We start from the raw sequence: 14,881 nt of genomic DNA on the forward strand, positions 1-14,881 counted from the left end.
GCGCGCCGCAGGGGGCACACAAGCCACGCCCATAGCCACGCCCCCGCCACGCCCCCTCTGGACCAGGGCCAGTCTCCCTGCTTCCTCTATTGGTCAGGGACTCGCAAGATGGGAAAGACGGCGAGGGCGGCGCTCCGGGCTTCTGACGTGAAGGCACTCTGGGACGGTTAAGGACCGTGTCTAGACACTGTAGCAGGGAAACTACGCACCTGAACGCTCACACCCCCGCGTCCCGGCCGGCTCGATCACCCCGCGTTTTCTGATCACGAGTCAAGAAGGCTCCCTTGAGCGGGATCCCCGGATGTGCACTTCCGCACAGTGAGCCTTGCTGGGTCTTACCCGCCCGCCGTCCTCCTCGCGGAGGACGCAGTGACCCCAGGCTTGCAAAGCTTTAACCTTGAGGTGGGAGAATGCGATCCATGGCCTCCAACAGTTTTGTTGCTCTTTTGTTTTTTTTTTTAATATTTAATTCATCTGCCGTAGAAAGACGCTAGCCCGGGATCTGAGCTCCCCAGGCTTGTATTATAGACAGAAAGAAAGCGGGAATGTCGGAGTTAGTCACCAAGAGGATTTTGCTTTATTTAGTCACTTTTTGTTCGCAGGATACAAAGAACCATTGACTACAGTGTACCTTATGTAAAGGAGATCTCCTTAAAGGCCAAGGCCCTAAAATAGGCCCAAAGTTCCAGGAAGTCTGCAGCTCACGAAATACCCCGAGCTTGCAAAAGTCAAAGCATCTAAACCCCACCCCATCCCACACTGGGAGTTGCTTGACCTATCTCCCACCTCACCGTTTGAAGAAAAACATCTTATCCATCCAACTAGACAGGCTCTGCTCACACACAGTCTGTCATTCGCCAAGGAAACCCAGCACTCCCCCTTCCCCACTCTCTGTTTCAAAATCTGAAAATGTGGCTCAGACCGCTCAGGGCTGGCTCTCCGGCACCTCTGGTCACAGTGACTACCTCCGCCCCCCCGCGCCCCCCCTCCCCCGCCCCCTCTGGTCTTGAGATTCCTCTCTCAGATCAACAACGTCTGCTGTTGTTAGTGAAGGCGAGCTGAGGTTTTTTTCATTCTTTGATTTCGCCTAGGTCACTGCGTCCTCGGGGGGCGCGGGGGGGGGGGGAGGAGGAGGGCGGACTAGCCCTCTGAGGGCTGGCGGGTAAGACTGAGCAGGCTCACTGTGCGGAAGTACACATCCCAGGTTCCCGCGCAAGGGAGCAGTCCTGAAGCGCTATTGGTTCTAAGGTGAATGGACCATCTGAAATCACTAAAGCAACCAAGAACATTTCTTTAAAAATAAAACGAGGCAACAAAAGCGCAGTTTCTTGACGAAGTTTTTCAAGGGCAAAGCGTGACAGGAATTCCGCCCCCGTGCTTTCTTTCATTGCCCTCTGTATGACTTTTTTGTCCTAATATATACCAAATATAATATACCTAATATATACCAAATATAATATACCAAAATATGTGAGGTGTGAGTGGATCAAATTGCAAAAATGCAGGGTGTGGTGTTGACACTTCTCAAGGAGTCTTCTTAAGAAATGGTCTGGGAAGACTTCATGTCTTCTACCCTCCAGAGATTATGTAAAGTGTGATGACAACAGTTTGTAGGCTAAGAGAAAGCGTGTTTGTGTGCTATGTTTAAATTTTCTAGGCTCAGTTTACTATCTATTAGCATCGGTAGTTGTAACCCACTTAAAGTCAAAAGCTCTCAATAACAAGAGCACTAAGGCCTAAAAGTTTGAGAATGTTTGGTTTGTTAAATACATAGTCACCGAAATCCCCACCGTAGTGTCAGCTTCTCACCCCAGCTACAGAGTGGAAGCTGGGGTAGTTCTCTAGGCTGCGTTGCATAGACATGTAGTGTTTCAGTGTGGGGGAGGGGTTGAGAAGAAAAATAAATACATCAACAAACCGGCAGGGGCCTCACATTGATATGTCTCTCTACCGATGCCAAATTTCTGTTCTTCCTCGAGGCTTGCAAATCTAGTGAATCTATACATAACTTTGAATACTGAAATCCTAAAAAGAGATCCTACCTAAGCCCATCTGGTTATACTCAGCTGTGAGCTAGGCTGTTGTAATTGTTTTCAGATGATAAGTTTGTGTGACCTTGCAACAATAGGAAACTGATGTAGAAGGTATGTATGTATGTATGTAGTATGTATGTAGTATGTATGTGTGTAGTATGTATGTATATTCTCATCCAACTACACTCAGCCCCATTTAGCTTCTTAGATGAGATGAAAGTGGGCCTGCTCGGGACAATTCATAGAATATGTATGTTTTATTAAACATTTTTTTATTTTTACATATACATTTATAGTATTACACATATATACAATAAACCTACCTATAGTAAGAAGAACCATGGCACAATCAGGAATTATGTAAATGTTACATTCTTAGTGTTTTGGCTATTGTATAGAATATGCATTTTTAACTAGAGGCAATAGTCACATATGCAAAATAAGCAATGTGGAAACAGACAGCTCAGGGGCTTAGTACATCCCTAATACTGAGGATCCTTTACCCCTTTCTAGTAATAGAACCCCATGAGGCAAACCCACACTTAAGAAGCTGTTAGTTCCCATTTGTACTGTACCCACGGTGCCTGCAAATACTAATGTTCCTTCACATCTAAGAATCTGTCTACAGTTGGTCACAGTGGAGCATGCCTGTAACCCTAGCAATGACAGAGGCAGGTGGATCTCTATGAGCTTGAGGCTAGCCTGGTCTACAAAAGCAAGTCCAGGACAGCAGGGCTACATAGAGAAATTCTGTCTCAGGGGACTGGGGGCGGGGAGGATCTATCTACTTGAAAGTTTCATACGTGTGACCTTTCACCTCTGCCTTCTTTCACTTAGCATGAGAATTTTATGATTCATATGCTCTTTCTGTTTTATAGCTGAGCCCTGAGCCACGTCTGGTTTATACGTTCACCAGTCGATGGACATTTGGTTTGTTTTCACTTCTTGGCTGATGTGAGTTATAAACATTTGTGTGTGAGTGTTTGAATGTGTGTTTCCAAGGAGAGAGATTGCTGCATCACTTGGGAATTCTGTTTTGACTGAGGAACCGCCAAACTATTTTCCATGGAAACTGTACCATTTTACTTTAAACACGTAATATACAATGTTTGCAATCTTTTTTTACATCCTTATATGTGTATTTTCCTTTCTAAGGGGCAGCCTACCGAACTAAATGTGATGTGCTATCTTATGGTTTGGGGTTTTAACCTCCCTAGAGACTGATAATGTTGTGCATATTTTCATGTACTTATTGGTTATCTGTATATCTTTATTGGTGAAATGTTCATTCAAGTTTGTTGCCCCTTAAAGTCGTTGTTGTTGTTATTGACTTACAAGAGCTTTTTATAAATTCTGCGTACTGTGTTCCCCATGAGGTATGGGTAGAGAGGCTATTGAGAGATGCTTTTCTCACTCGTGTGTCGCGGTATGTGTTTTGAAAGAAGCAAGATTATGCTATACACATTCTTGTTCTTGTTCATCTTACTGAGGAGCACTACGTGGAAAACATCCTAGATAATAAGGCATACTTCTAGTACCTTCTATACAGCAACCTGTTGTGCAGTGTACTGTATTTAACCATTCCCTATTGTAGCGTTTTTACTGCTTCTAGCTTTTTGGCCATTGTTAACAGTGCTATAACTCAATCACTGCATTACTAGTGTTTATATATGCTTAATTCTATGTATTCTCTGAATGTTATTGCCCAGTTGAAAAATAAATATTTAAAAAAAATTTTAATAGGTATTTCTCAGTTTTTCTCCACAAAAGCTAAGGCTGGGCTCACTTACATTTTTACTTGTAAATGCAAAACTATTTAATTTTGCCATATGCTGATTACAGGGATGGTCATGAGAGCTGTTGAAAGGCAGATTTTTTTTTTGCAATAGTTTTATGAATTCTTTGAGGATTTCATACAATGATTTTTGATCATTTTTCAACACCCTGCACTTCAACTCCTCCCATTATTACCCTCCCCGTCTCCCATCCCTTCCTGCTCACCACTGAGATCACTTCCAAAGGCAGGATTTCTCCTGTTGATGGCGGGAAAGGTGGTCAGAGAGCGTTGAAGGACAAGAAGGATCTGACTTGCTGCTTTTACAATTTTTAGTTTCTCTAATAGGTGGGGAACAGCGGTTCTCAAAGTGAAATGATTTTGCCCCACATGAGATGTTTGCCATTGTCTGGAGATAATTTTTTATTGTTACAGTTAAAGAATGGGTGCCACTAACTCCTAATGAGCAAAGCCAGGGAGGTTGCTAAATATTCTACTATTTCCAAGGCAGTTCTTACAACAGATGACAGCATAGCAAAGGTTAACTACTTAAGAATGAGACAGCAGAGAAAACGTTGAGAAACATTAGTTTGCAGATTTGAAAATGAGGCTAGGATGCTTGCCTAGCATGTGAGAGACCCTGAATTAGATCCTGAGCATTACAAAATAATCATAACATATTTGAAAATATTTATAGCTGTATTTAGCATCTTTCTGTGTGTTAACTATTTTGATTTACCCTTCTATAAGTACACTACTCATGACCTTTGTCCATTTTCCTTTGATTTTTCTATCCTTTTTAATTTTAAGATCCACTTATATGTTGTAAATCACTTATTTTCATCTTCATTGAAAACATTTTTCAAATATATGTTATACTGATTTTAATGGATTTTTTTGGCCAAATAAAAATTTTATAGATAATAAAACAACGTCTCAGCAAATTGTCAGACACACCATATCCCTAGCCAATACATAGAATAATTAAATTGTTCTTTTCCCCAAAGTCGATTTATAACTTTAATAAAATTCCAACAGGGATCCAAGTAATATTCAATTAAGAATTCAAAAGTACCTCAAAGTTTATGGAACACAATAGAAATGTCCAAGAATAGTCAGTAAAATCATACAAAGGAAGGTTACTAATAGGGTTCAAACTCATTAAATATCAAGACAAAATTCAAAAGCTTTGGAATCAAATAAAAAAGACAACATTCACAGAGTAGACAGATACAAAGATGAAACAGAACAGGGAACTTGAAAATTGCTCTTTATGTCAATGAGAATTTATTTATTTTGTTCAATTAAATAAAAATAATGTTAATTTAATAACACAAGAAAAATTGTCTTCTTGTGTTTGGAGCACTCTCTTTTGTATACTCCTGGAACTTGAATCCAGAGCCTTGTGGATGGTAGGCAAGCACCCTGTCATACATCCTGAGATACATCCCCAACAAATGTGAAACAATCTTACGAGACACGTATAAACAAATCTCAAAAACATAAACAGAATAATATACACAATCTAGAAGGCCACATGAGTACTTTAGATGACAAGGAAAGACCTTGACTAAGAAAAGAAATTCATTAGTGTAAGATACGGCAAAGGAGAATGAAAATCGATCGTATTCACTAACTTGGTTTTATTGAGTAAGTGACTGAGCTAACACCAGAAGCCTTGTGTTCGTGTGCCTCATTTATCTAGCACAGGAGCTACATGCTGAGGGAGTTTAGTGAGCCTGAAGGATGAATGGTCCTCGGCCGGTCTAGTGTTTTTGATGTGATTCATTGCAAACCTTAAGGGCGGCGAAATGAGCGAGCAGTGATCTACAAAGTGTGGGCGAGCCAAACATTTTTTTTTTCGACACTTGGTCTATTGCAGGCTGGAAAGGAGCATTCTGTGTCACACAGAATTTTATTTTATTTTTTGTATTTATTGAATGACTGATCACAGCATCGGGAAATAAGCCTAGAGTCTTACATACACTGGACATATGTTCTTCCATTGAGCCCCATCCCTAGCCCATGGGATTTTAAAACAAAGGGAGGAACTAAGGCAAGCTTGCCTGTTGCGCAGCTTTCAGAGGGAGGTAGAAGAAGCAGAGAAGGGAAACAAAAGGCGATAAAACTTGAAAAATGTTTTTGGCCCAGCTTAAAATGTGTTTTCCGGTATAAATAACAGCATTCAGTAGTAAAAAGAGATACAATCACAGGCCGATCATTTTGAAAAGCTTACTACACATGAAGCCAAGAAAGATAAATCAATTTACCAGGCTCACCAAGATAGCGAGAAACAAATCCAAGCGTGTGTGGTTGTGCACACTGCTCTTCGGCCTGCTCCACATCACACAACCGCTAATGTTCTCTCTCCTAATCTCTTTACTTTCAAAATGTAGTCTGTTTTCCCTCTGCATGGGTTCTGCACCCATGGTTTCATCTAACCATGGCTTTTAAATAGTCATAAAAGTTGTGTCTATGTTGAATATGTGCAGCCTCTCCTCACTTTACCTAAACAACATAGCACGGCAAGTATTTACATAGCACTGCCCTGTATTGAGTATTGCAGGTCTGTAGGTATGACAGCTAGAGCCATATATTAGCCCCTCCCCCCAATTTACAGCTGGCAGCACAAAGAATATCAGTCTCCTAGACCACATCTATTCCTTCAATGTGTTTTTTGGGGAGCCACTGTCTAAGGCACTGCGCTTAGTTTCTTAAGACAGTCTACAACCAGAGAACTCATATGAGCAATCAGTCACGAGTCAGTCCCCATGTCCCATTGCAGGCTGGGCCCCTGAAATGTCTCTGAAGTTGTGATGGCTTTCACAAACAGAAGCAAGTCGTGTTCTGACAATAACTGTGGACTAGATGACGATCCTGTGCGGGAAAATGCTTACTCTGCTCTTAAGTGAGTCACCACCCCTCTTTTCAAACACTTGACCCAGAATTTTCTATGTAGTCAACTAGGCAACATCTTAGACGCTGAGCTGTATCATGGTGCGTCCCAACTAAAGAGCTGCCTATTAATCTGCCACTCAGCCTGTGTGGGCTGGGAATGTGTTACCAAGCAGGAGAGGCGTTGTCACACCTACAGGGAGTTATGGGACAGCACTCTGGAGCATGCGCAATATATACTCTGTGGTACCATTTCCATGCTCCACTCTGGCTCTGTCTAACTTCTTCCATCCTTCTATGCCGATGCCTAAATTAGAATGCAAGCACCATTCGCTAATCTCACAAGTCCCACGATGTGCACAGCACTCAGAGGGATTTTCCTAAAGTCTAAATAAAGCCACATCATTCTTCTGTTTAAATATCTCTAATGCAGACCCATCAAACTTGGAATTTAAATCTTTTTTTTTTTAAACTGTGATCTATATTTTAGCTCTTTTTCTGTTTTAGGAACTGAATGTCACAAATTGAGTAATTCATTTTTAAAAAGAGGTTCATTTTATTCATGGTTCTGGAAGCCCAAGAGAATGGTGCTGGTGTCAGCTTGGCTTTTGATAAGGGCCTCCCTGCTGGCTTGACTACTCTGTACTTCCAAGGTAGTATATGACACCAGACTGTTCTAGGGACACATGCAACTGCCATGAGCAATTTTTTTAAACTACAGCCCTATTCTTGAGATAACCCCTCAATTCAATCCATTATTCTATGGCTAGACAAACCCGCTATAGAGGACAAAGTCTTACTACTTAAATCATTTTTAAAGGTCCCACCTTATCCCACCTTTTAACACCTCACAATAGGGATTTTCAAGTGAGTTTTGATGGACAAATTCAAACCACAGCGGCCTAGAAGGGCCTGCTTGACCCATTCTCCTCTCCCCCACTGATGTGTATCTGTGCCTTTTTTCTTCCTCATCTCCATCATCCTATTTTGGATGGGTCACGTGACTTCTGCATCCTTCTCCAGGCACTCCAAGCATGCTCCCCCCTGAGGACAGTTGCCCTTGCTGATGCTTCCATCCACAACACTCTTCCTGGATGCTCTCCCTGACTACTTTCCAGTGTATAGTTAATAGTTTTATTATATATTTTTAAATTTTATGTATATGGGTTTTTTCCACTATATATATATATATATGTTTGTTGCCACCATGTGGGTGTTGGGAACTGAGCCCAGGTTCTCTGGAGGGGCAGCCATTGCTCTTTACCGAGGAGCCATCTTTCCACTCCCATGTCTAATCATGACTTTATCCCATTTAGAGCAGCACAGAACCACACCCCAGCTATTCTGTGTCTCTCTCCTCCACTTTATTCATCTTCTTCTCTTCACTTATCGCTCATGTCCAAGTGCTTTATTACATATATCCCTCCAGTGAGTGCTCAGATAAGAGCCCCATAAAGCAGTGGCTCTGCCTTGGTTTGCCATTGTAGAATGATGCTTAGCAACATGCTCGTGTCTTCAATGTGTGTTTATTGAGTAAATGGGTGGCTGTGACATCAGTTCCTCCCTGGCTCCTCTCAGGGATTTTTCTCTAGTCTCTACTTTGGAACATGAATTTACTGCTATTATTTTCTATCACCTTTTATTACAACATTTGTCTCCTAGCCCTCATCCACCTATAACCACCTCCCCCACCCCAACAACAGGATGTCTTACTCAACTTCATATCTACTGACACCCAGCACAGACTTGGTGACAGACAGCATGCCTTTGGATATGTGACTGTATCTTACAACCCTGCTTCCTCTGACATGAGAGTTACACTACATGATTTTTGCAAGTCCTCCCAGCTGTGAAGTTCTCACCACTGACTCAGCTGGGAGATTGTACCCCTGTGGCAGGAATATGCCGAGTCTTGGAAGTGGACTATATATCACCTCAGCCAACACCAGTGACTTGATGGTGCGATGACAGAGTCTGACAGGTGTGTAGGCCTCACATGCCATTTGCATTCCCATTCGAAACAACACAACTGCCTTCCTCATTCACGTATCAAGCAGCTTGACTCCCTCCCTTCCATCGTGATGGAAGAGAAGAGGGAAAGGATGGGGCACACTGCTAGCCAGGTTTGGGAGGTAAGAGCTTAACTGGGAGAGAGCCAGCTTGCCAGCATTTCTCTGGCCATCTTAGACTCAATGCTGGGTTTACTCAGAAAATTATCACTGATGTGACCTAGAATTCAGGGTGTGTCCCTTGGAAGTTCCCAGGGGTTGGGGCAGCCAGTCACTTGCAAAATGGCAGGCTTGGCACATCTCCTTTGACTCAGCTGGGGCAGCCTCCTTATGACTTCACATTAGACACACTTCCATACAGAACAGGTTTCAGATGAGATCAGTACCAGCAGGACTATCTAGCCAAGCCAGGTGTGGGAATAATTCAGGTTCTGATGCTCTCTTTCTTTTGAAAAGACTGTCCAAGGTGTTCAGTTCTGTTTCCTATCTTGACGTCAGTAAGCTCTTGTGATAACCTCTAAACATAGTCACGGTCACATGCGAATGAGCCCAGAATGAACCAAAACAAGGGTGTGTTGGTTTCCCACATCAGATAATCATCATGGCAAACTAATCAGCTGAAGGAACAGATCTTTTAAGTGTGTTGACATTCCCGACACCACAGAGCCAGGCTGCATCTATTAATAGGTTTCTCCTCGGTCACTCTCCTCTTTGCCTGCAACAGCATATGAGCACACTTACTATTTTCTCCTCCCAGTTATAAGTTCTTCACGTGGCTTCTGTGCATCGATGGTTTTATGTAAAGTCCTCTTTACACAAAAGAAAAGAGAATTGGTAAGGGCCCCTGAATCTCAGTCTGAATACGGATTCCCAGAACTGAAAATACCCACTGTGTGTTTCCTCAGTCCTGAGCCTGAGGATGAGGGATCTTGACTAGCGTTCCCACAGAGGGTATCTTCAAGAGTGAGGGAGACATTTGACAATTGTGGAACATTGTTCCTCAGGCCACGTATATGCCCGTGCCACATCCTGCCAGGTAAATAATTTCTAGCCTTTGTATGCATGAATTCCTATTTCACTGGTGTTGGCTCAATTTTCTTAATAATTACACTTTATTACAAACTCACTAACAGAGCATATCTCACAACCCGACTAACTTAAACAATAGGAAAAGAATGTTAAAGAATGCAATAATGAAGCCGTAAAGATATTAGTTTCGAGGAATGATTCTCCTGGCATAGTCAGCAGGCCCTCAGAAAACCCGCATTTCAACCAAGGTTGCTGCTGGAACTGGAACGTCAGCTGAGGCCCAGAGACTCAGCCGGAGCACAAAGCCTTGAAGCCTTCCCTGGAGCAGTTCTCTGTAGGAGTGTCTCTCGAAGTGCAGGGATGAACAGCCAAAACAACCCCAAGTCTTCTCTCCAGCCTCCTGTTTTGGATACACACACACACACACACACACACACACACACACACACACACACACACACACACAATCTCCTCTCAGACTCTCTACCAGGATGTTTTCAGCTGGCAACATTCAAGCTCCCCAACGAAGTGGTTCAACTTCTAAGTCGAAAAACATCCTGATCTCTCACTAGTCTGTTCCCAATCCCACACTTGTGATCAACACAAAACATGTTTGTCTCTCCTAAATCTCTCCCTTTCTATTATTGTGTTTATCTCTCCCACACACTGGTTGTGATTATTATTGTTGGTGTTATATTGTAATTAATCATTATTATTATTATTTTATTGAGAGAAGGTCTTGTTACGTAGTTCAAGCTAGCCTCAAAATCACTATTCATCTGTATCAACTTCCAGAGTGCTGGGAATACAGGTGTGTGTGTGTGTGTGTGTGTGTGTGTGTGTGTGTGTGTGTGTGATTAAGAACTAGTTGTGCCTACAAAGCACATTTGCAGGAAATGGATGGAACTAGAAATGATCATCCTCAGAGAGGAAACCCAGACTCAGAAAGACATACATGGTATATACTCATTTATAAGTGGATATTAGCCCAACATAGGTGTCCTCTGACAGACTTCACCAAGTGGAGGGGGGCAATGGGACAGGTGCTGGGACTCACTGCTGCACTCTAGGAATGCTGAGAGTGGGTGTAGAAGAATCAGGGGATGGAAGGAACCCAGACGGTTCAGGAACCCCACAAGGAGACCATCAAAACTGGTTGATCTGGACCCAGGGGTCCTGCACAAACTGCTGTACCAACCAACCAACAAGGAGAATGCATGCAGTAAACCTAGACCCCCTGTTCAGACCTAGCCTATGGGAAGCTCATTCTCCACAGCTGTTGGGGCATTGAGGACTGCTTCTGACATGAACTCTGGGGCTCCTGATTTGATCAGTTCCCCTTGGTGGGAAGACCACGTGGGCACACAGAGGAAGGGGATGCAGACTGTCCCTGTGATACTTGATGGACTGTGGTCAGACAGTGGGGGAGGAGGGTCCCCCTGTCAGAGGTCTAGGGGAGGGGGATAGGCAGAAGAGGGAGGGAGGATGGGGACAGGAAGATACAAGTGAGGCGATAACAATTGGGATGTAATCTGAATACATTATATATATGTGTCTGTGTGTGTGTGTGTGTGTGTGTGTGTGTGTGTGTGTATGAACCAGTTGTGCTCCTTGCCTCTTTCTGTATTTCCTCTGATATTCTGAGCACAAGAGCAACCTAACAAGTATGTTGGTAGACACACTTCCAAGTCCTCATGGGTTGCCTTCAATCTTCATTAATACTTTATTTTTGCAGATCATTTATATGTTTATAATGTCACACTAATATATAAGTGGAGCATTCTGTGTCCATAGCCAGCTAGGTATTCCATTTTAGTGTAAACATTTTAGAGATAACCAATTTTAGAGTATATTTTGTATCTGCAGGTGAAATGGTGCATCTTTGTTTTAGAGTATGAAGATTCCTTATCTCTGTTCACACATTTACTGATAGCACATTCCATTGTGTATTTCTAACCTTATCTTCTCTGGTTATCTTCCAGGATTCTGTGGTAGATGTTCTTCATGGCTGGAAACATTAAAAAAGATCTCCATGGAGCCTGGAATGTGGTTCAGTGGTAGTGTACTTGACTAGTGTGCATCAGGTGTTGGGTTCCATCCATGGGAGGAAGGGATGGAGAGGAAGGATCTACAGACCTATCATATGGCTAATGCTTTGTTAAGACCATTGCACGTCATTTCTTTATTCTGTCAACAATATGTTTCTTTTCTTTTCTTCCCTCTCTCGCTACTCTTTCTTTTTTACTGCAGTGTTGTGCACTCTCCTGCTGAGCTACATCTCCAGCTCCTGATGCTGAGAACAAGCAAAAACAAACAAAACAAAACAAAAAACTTAATTCTAAGCCCTACTATTTATTTTCAGACTCTATTTAATCATAGGGAGAAACTAAGTTCAAGGTCTCAGGTCCTAGAGGACCTGGGGGCTTCCCAATAACTGAACAGCTTCTGTTCTGTAAGGAGACAGTTGTCTGAGTCCAGACAGCTCAGGGACAAACTTCTGCATCTTGCTGGCAGGGTCAGACAAGTTCATGTTTCCAACCTACTTATATCCTGATTGATGGAAACTCAATCCCGTATGTCAAAAATATGATTGAACAGTACTACAGCTCCTTTCCCCCCACTTTATGGTTTCATCCTTTAAATATGCTGTACAATGTTCCTTCAGGGTCGCAGTTCAGCTCCCAAGTCTGTTTTCAGGCCCTGACAGTCAGTAGTGATTTGATTACAATAATTTTTTGTCATCTTCGTTGACCTGGTGTTTGAGTTATGTTGGATTTAAGCAGACTCCACAACACTGGCCAGTGATAGTTTGATGTGATCTCAGTCATGAAGCCAAGAATTTTAGAAAAGGGGGAGAAAAATATACAAAACCATAAGTAACTGATTTTTCTGTCTCTTATCATCCCATTCTTTGAGACCTCATCTTGTGGCTTACCATGAAGAGCTTCGTGATAAGCCACCACTAGAAAGAGTGGGTTCAGAAGCCAGACTCCACTGTAGCTTTTGGCAGCCTTGGGTTAAAACGGACTGCTACTCCCATCTAAAGGCTCAGTTTTCTCTGGTGCAAAGTATCTTCTTCTTCTTCTTCTTCTTCTTCTTCTTCTTCTTCTTCTTCTTCTTCTTCTTCTTCTTCTTCTTCTTCTTCTTCTTTGTCTTCTCCTCCTCCTCTACCACCTTGTCCTCCTCTTCCACCACCACTTCCTCCTCCTCCTTCTTCTAACACAAAACATGAGTTCATTCAAACTTATTTTAATGCTTGTGTACACAGAGAATTTATACCATTAGAGCAGAGGCTGTGGAAGACTCATATTCCAGTTGGGTAGGAGAATCCACTTCGTCTTATAGTAGGAGCCAACTGCTGAATTCTGTCTCTGTCAGAATCAGGCAGAATTTAGCATCCTTATCCTTTCTGTTTCTCTTGAGATGCTTGTAGACAGCTACTGCTTTCTTAATCAAATGGTGGAGATCCTCAGGGAGATCAGGGGGAAAGGCCTTTGGACTTAAGGATTCTCAAGATTTTATTACTAGTCATAAAACCGACATGTGCTACACAATGTGAGTCCCTCAGGGTCACACCTATCTGGGAGGAAGCCTGATTGGCCAGTTTGCAACTCTGTTACTTCATGACATTGGACATTAATCTTAGCCACATGGACACTCCTTGTCAGAGGGTAGTGCCAACTGGGCCAGGCCCTTTCCAGGAGCATGCATGTCACCCATGATGATGGAGGTCTGACAGCAAAGAGAGCATGAGAGAGGAAATCAATGTATTTACTTCTCAAGGAAGCACAAAGGATAAAATAAAACCATCCATCTTAATTGCTCTGCATAGAGCTTCACAAAAGATTAATCTTAAACATGTGATCTACTATTATCTAATTGCCCTAATGGGTCAACCTACAAATACTTAGGATAAACTTGAAAATGAAGTAGTTGATCTTTAAATGTGCATGAAGTGAATTTTCACATTTTCCTTTTGTTCTGTTTATTCTTGCAGAGGCTGGAGCAGATTCATATGCAGAAGAGAAGGGAGCAGGGAGTGAAATTAAGGTGTTCTTTTTTAAAAGAAAATTTAACAACTTTATTAAAGTATAATTTTCAATTGGTGAAAAATCATCCAAGTTAGGTGTATAGTTCAATAAGCCTTGACAAGTATATTGAAGTGTATTGCTACCACTGGGAGACCTAAATATTTCTGATATAGTCCTCTGAGTTGTGACCAGTCATTGGAGCTGGAACTGAAATGCAAAGTTTGGTATTGACAGAGAAAGGAGGGGAGGTTTCCATCTAATTTTGAGTTCTCTCTCTCTCTCTCTCTCTCTCTCTCTCTCTCTCTCTCTCTCTCTCTCAATTCACCCTTTCGTGTAAGGCTATCTCCTGGAGCAGTTCAATCTACCAGGGGCCATGTTCTTAAAGAGAACTAATTTATCTCCAGACAGCTTTCAATTACCAGTAGCTCCTTAGCTAGAGATGGGACTTTATGGGGGAGAAAAATGTATTTCGAAAGAGGGTCTCTTAAAATGAAAGCGGGGATTGGGGCGATTTTGTCTGGTGAGTGCAGAGAAAGTGTAAACGGATAAAATGTAAGTGAGTTGGGTGTGTTGGGAAAGAGGATGGCAAGAGAAGGTTAAATATAAACCCAGCTTAGCTTTCAAAGCTTTAATCTTGTTGAATGGTAACTTCATAGAGCAAATACTGTATTTGGGGAGCAAATTTATATTTGTATTTCAACATCTGGGTTATAGTCTGAGTGATTTCAATCTGAGAGAAGCTGTTTATCTCGAATCTGTACTGAGTGCGCAACAACACTCTGCAGAGCATTACAAAGAAATTAATATGTGATTTGTAAAAACCTTATTACTAATTCTAACTTAGGAATTGGAAATTTGCATGGCTGAGGGCAGAGCTCATTGCAGAATGCTTGCCCAGTGTGCACAGGACCTAGGGTTCAATGCCAAATACCACACACCAAAAAAGTAGAAAATTTCAAACAAGTTTGTGAGTACTGAAGGTTCTGCCAGAGGTACCCATCGATTATCTTTTCTTGAGCTTATTTACAATAAAAATGTTTTTACCACATTGAAAGACTATGTGTTTGTTATACTTATTTTCAGAAAAGTTGACTCTCGGAAATGGTTAGT

The 14,881-nt window shown here is 42.1% G+C and overlaps 1 pseudogene across 1 annotated transcript; it reads right to left on the minus strand.

Annotated features, from left to right (window-relative positions):
• Positions 1 to 13,013: 13,013 nt before the first annotated feature.
• On the minus strand, positions 13,014 to 13,460 carry LOC311597463 (small ribosomal subunit protein uS15-like; annotated as a pseudogene). The gene has a single exon. The product of its transcript is annotated as a small ribosomal subunit protein uS15-like (transcript).
• Positions 13,461 to 14,881: the final 1,421 nt, after the last annotated feature.

Source organism: Acomys minous (genome assembly GCF_964271855.1).
Source record: "Acomys minous genome assembly, chromosome: 1".
NCBI classification, from domain to species: Eukaryota; Metazoa; Chordata; class Mammalia; order Rodentia; family Muridae; genus Acomys; species Acomys minous.